Genomic DNA, 5,794 nt, shown 5'->3' with positions numbered 1-5,794 from the left:
GAGTATCTCAAAAAAACCCTTATTTTGAAAATCTTAAATGAAAAGGCCATTCTTGGTTTAGTTACACTGATATATCTAAATCCCACTTTTTAAATCTTTGTAAATTGATAAGATAAGTTGCCAGGGAGCATTAAGAACTTCCCAAATAAAGGATTATGCTGACCTTCAGCTAAAATTAGAAATAGAATGTTGGCTAGAGTGTAACTTTAAATTCTGTAGATTTTCTCTTAAACAAATCATAGGTATGTTTTCCTGAGTTAAGCATTTAATATAAATTTGGATGCCAAAGACACAGAGAAACATTGTTTCTGAGGATATTGTATTTGCTTTTAGGGCATTGATCCTGTAACTTTGATAATTATGTAAAAATGTAAGGAATAAAGAGGGAGGAATTTTAAAAAATTCTTAGCAAAGTCATGAAACTTTGCAAGACATTTAAAAATATAAAGACATATCTCTATAAGGTGCCTTATAAGATCAATACAGTGATATGGTCCTTTAAATATAGTGAAAAAAGATTATATGATTCCCCTTTCCAAAGTGTAAAGTTTTGAAACTAGGAAAAAAAAAGATTGAAATTAATTACATTTGGTTTGAATATATTTAGAATGCAGGACACCAAACTACAAGATTTCATCTCTGCAGGCATTTAAGCCATCAATGTAGACTTTAGTAGATGGTTACAGGAGTTGCTATGGATTTAAAAAAAATCATAATGGTCAACATTTCAGTGATAAACCTGTCCAGACTTAGATTGCTTCACACATAACAGACATACAATACACATAGTCATATTTGAAGCCTTTAAGCATGCCTTCCAGATCTGCCACAGATTGAGCTACACTAGCATAGCCTTTGAAAATCTAAGGGTAAGCCCAACACCAAGTAAGTCATTGAAGTAGGCTTTTCATGGAGGTTTTAGTATATGTATCTTAACTTTCAAAAATCTGTATGACATTTTTAATTGAGTTATTTGTAGAAAATGTGGGTAGAAAAGAAAGAATCATAACCACTTTAATAAGATTTTTTTAAAGCATGCACCTTGAATTTACTCTTTTCAATGGGAATAACATTTTTGTTTTATTCATTTCTTTTGGGGAAAAGCTTTTTTTTCCCCTTATATTTCTCTCTCTCTCTCTCTCTCTCTCTCTCTCTTTTTTTTTATTAGGGGCATTTAAAAAGTTATGAATCCAGAAAATGCTTAATATATATTTTGAATTCTATTATATGTTTCTACTTTTTTTCAGTGTTACATTTTGGGAGTCTTAGAAAACATTCAGCCACTATTTCCTTACCCCACCCAACTCCTAAATTCAGTGTGTCATTAGAGATGTTTGATGTTATTTGTAATGTTTGATTTTTTCCAAGTTTAATTATGAATTTTTACACAAAATGAAATCCCATATCAATGGCTATTATCAGTGAAGGATGTCATAATTATCTGAAATGTGAATGATAGTTCTTTGTTATGCCAATAAGTATGATTTTGACCATTTTGTGTAAATTTTGTAAAGTGCCTATTTTTGCTTTCTCTTATTTTATGCAATGGTCCTATGGTTATATTGAGCTTTTACATATCCCTTTCTTTATTCTATGCAGGAAATATATAGAATAATGTGTGGTGCTTAGCATAGCACCATGTTTTTGTGGGTACCTCATAAATGCTGTATGATGTGAACTGGGGGATAGAAAAAGCTCCCACATTTGTTTGTTCGATGATAGATAAAACAAGGACAATGTTGATGAGGAATAGTTTTTGAGAGCTTATTAAAAATAACAGATTTATTTAATTATTGAAAGTACCTTTGCATTTTGGACTTATGCTTCTATACTCAGTGTTTATAGCTGTATTCTCAAAATAAAGTAAACATCTAATATTAGTAATCACAGCTAAGTTATTAAATAATCATTTATTACAGAATATAATTTTTATTTAGTAATTATAGCATACCATAACTCATTGAGGTGGAAACAGACCCTAGATTGTCCATTGCAAGAACAATAACTGACAATTAAATGGAGCTTTATAGTATATTATCTCATTTAGTCTCAGTGACAAACATAGTGAATTAAGTAACTACAAGTATGATTTATTCTCATTTTACAGATGAGGAAAATGAAGCTCCTTGAGAGAACATGAATTGTCCATATTCATATGGGTAGAAAATATCAGAGGCGGGATTCAGGCCTAAGCTCTCCTGATTCTAAGTCCAGCACTGTCCATAACTCTTTAAAAATATTTTTGTAGGGGCAGTTAAGTGGTGCAGTGGATAGAGCACCAGCCATGAAGTCAAGAGGATCTGAGTTCAAATTTGATTTAACACTTAACACATTCTAGCTGTGTGATCCTGAGCAAGTCACTTAACCCCAATTGCCTCAGAGGAAAAAAATTCTAATTAAGAGTTCCTTTTCTTGTATATGATATTGTCTAACTTGTTTCATGAAATTTTCTAACACATAATGCTATAGAGAAAACTGAGCTTCTTCCACATGGAGTCTGGTCTTCCTCGCACTAGGAGCTTTTTGAAATATGTAGTTAAGATAAAAGAGGGTTCTTGAGAGGAGAATAAAGGCTAGTGAGAGAATATAATCATTTTTTTTGCAGCTGCACAAAGTGCCAAATATCTTGAATTTGTTTTTCTATCAAAAAATACTCTATGAATTTAGTAGCTTGTTTTATAAAATATGCAAAAATGCATTTCTATGTATTTGAAACAGGAATCAGTCCTGTAGGTCTGGTTTTGTCATCTTATATTAAAATAAATACACAATTATTGTGATTACTAAGGCATATTGAAAAGCTATTATTACCAAAAAATTCAGTGAAGCATGTCTAAAGTACCAGAACATTATTGAGTCTTTGTGATGTATAGTCCTTACCCTGTACCTGAGGCTACATGGATATGCAGTCAGATATTGACATAATGCTAACTTTATTTCAGGACAAATAGATGTAATTCTGTATGGATTATTCCAGGATGTTTGTGATAATTTGCCATTTCAGTTTTTTTAATACTGGAAATGAAAAAAATCTATACCATTAAAAATCTATGCCATTCACCATACAGCTTTGGTGATTGTTCCCATAAAAAAGTTCCAAGGAATTTTATTAGATATTTAAGTGAAAATATCAGTTTTCTTTTAATCCAAGTACATTATGCACTTTGGGAGAAACTCTGTTAACTGTTTTCAATTCATGTTTTGAGGGCATTTTTTTTTCAGTCTATGGAAGAAAACAAATCTTGTGACCACAGATTAATAAAATCATTAGGGAGGTTTTAAGCAATATTTTTTTTTTTTTTGGCTAAGTAGGAAGGTTTCCAGTTAGTATTTTTTATTAGTCATCATAGATTCAAATTTTATTTAGTAAAATATGTATTTTCCTTTAAGTTTTTTTTTCTGAAGAGCAGTTTTGTTGGTTTTTTTTGGAGTGGTGGGTAGGAATAAAAATCAAATGTAGCATATTATGTATGCTTTGCTTTAATAAGTTTAGTAAGGAAAAGCTTATAAATAACAAAATTGATAAAAGAAATTTAATGTGTTTCTCTAAAAATCAAATATTGCTAAGTTAAAATTTTGTCAGAATTGACTTATCTCTAGTAACTAAATTTATCAAACCAGACATCACATTTTAAAGCATTTTCAAGTATTTCTTCCTACCTTAGAAAGAAAGAACAATATGAACTGTCCTGTCTTGCTTTGTCTTGGTTGTTGACTACACCTTCAGCTGAGATTTTAGGCCTCTTCTCTTAGGGGGAGACCTCTTTTTGATTCTAGGAATAACACTTCTCCATACTGAACAACAGATGCAGTCATTAGGCAATGTCCACGTTGGAATTAATTATTTTAACTTTTCTTATCAGAGCAGATCTAAATACCATGGTAAAAGAAGTTATAAATACAGTAATATTTAAAATTCTGCCAAGGAGATAGATCCAAAAATGGCAACTTAAAAGCTCATTAAAGTTAGGGTGACTAATATTTCAGTTGCAGTTGTAAGTAAAGATGGCTGTCAGAGAAACATGAAGAATCTGGGAACCCCCAAACAAGGGATTTTATGTTTATTTACTCATTCTTCTTTCAACTTATAATTATATATTGCTTATAGCACTGATTCATGTGGGTAATTTCTAGGGGTGACAGTAAGGTTTTCTCTGTTTACTCTTTCCCAATTCTGAATATCCTACCTACTCAGAAAATGTGTACAGGAATATTCCATGTTTTTAAAAATCATATATGATTGAAACTAGTAATGATTTGCTTATAAATAAGTATTTCTAGAGGTTTCCAGATGTGCCTTACATAGTGTAAGCAGTTTTCATTAAGAAGCTGATACTTTAATTCCTTTAAAAACTAGAAGAAACCATATCATGATACAAAAATTATAATATTTAATATCTTGAATGAAATTGGTTTCTATGCAAGTTACTGTTCTTTTTTTTTTTTTTTTTTTTTTTTTTTTCCTTTTGGAGAAATGGCCTCTTGGTGAGACTTGCATTCTTCCAAAGAGGGAATGGGAAATTAAATGTATTTTCCATAAAGTTAAATAAATACATTGTTTTGGGAAAAGTAGTTGTTAAAAACTATTTTTGTTTTCTATTGATTAGCATATTTTATTTTTAGCTTTCAACACCTATCTTAGATAAATATGAAATATCACACCTTTGTACCTACTGATAAATAGTTCACGGAGGTCAGAAAGGAAAACTCTTTTGACTAACATGTTAGAAGTTTGACTCTTAAATTGTTCAAGGCATCTTAACACTACTTTCATAGTTGCTTTGACAAATTATGATTGCATGATTGAGTCCTGCTTTTCAAGATAATTATACTACTAATAAAAGAAATACTAACATATTTGTTTTTTTTCTGGCTTGTTGACCTCTCTCCATCTCTCTCTTTCTCTGTCTCTTTCTCTCTCTAAATATTTATTTTAGTGAATATATGCAAGATGATGAAAATGTTTTCCTGAGTTAAAAACCATCCCATTAAAAGCGCAGATTTCATACATTTCACTCTATACAAGACAACATAATTTTGACTCAGTTGAAGTGAATGTCTGTCCTTATATAAATGATAAGCAGTTGGTCACCATCTTTTTTGTTGTGTAGTATCCTGAGATCAACTTGACTCCTGTTTTACAAATTATGTGAATAATTATTCTCTGGGAAATACATTACCCTATATATTTTTTTGTTTCTGAGTCAGAAATTATTTTGGCAGTCTTGTTGCAGTTTTTAAATCAGTAAAAGGATTCAGTATGCTTTAAAAATAGAAGTGGAAGGACAAAAGTTGCAATTGCTGTGGATTCTCAGCATTTAATCATAATGCTTAATGTGATATATTTAAACCTTGAGATTTATTCTTCATTCTTAAAATCATGGAAGGGTTAGTGTTAATACAAGGAAGATGGTTTGCAAGACCTTAAAGCTGTTCTTTTTTAAAAATTTTCTGTCTCCAGGAAAACTTCCAGTTTTTTCAAAGTGTGTGGAATTAGACATTTGGGATTTATTGGGTACTTGCAGAATTTACAATCTAATGGGGCGGGGAGGACAAAGAAACCACCAAATATTGAAACATTAATTCATATTTATTTGGAACTTTTAAAGTTTATAATATATTTTCTATATATTGATTCTATAAGGTAAGTAATTCGATTATCCTCATTAAGAAACCGAGGTCCATAGGAGTTAAATAATTTTATCCATGGTCATAAAGTTAGAAAGCATTAGAACTAAGATGCATAGCTAGATTTTCTACCTTTAAAATCATTGTTCTTGAATTAGACGTCTTA

This window comes from Sarcophilus harrisii, chromosome 4 (genome assembly GCF_902635505.1).
Source record: "Sarcophilus harrisii chromosome 4, mSarHar1.11, whole genome shotgun sequence".
Lineage (NCBI taxonomy): Eukaryota > Metazoa > Chordata > Mammalia > Dasyuromorphia > Dasyuridae > Sarcophilus > Sarcophilus harrisii.
Note: the sequence above shows the minus strand (reverse complement) of the source record.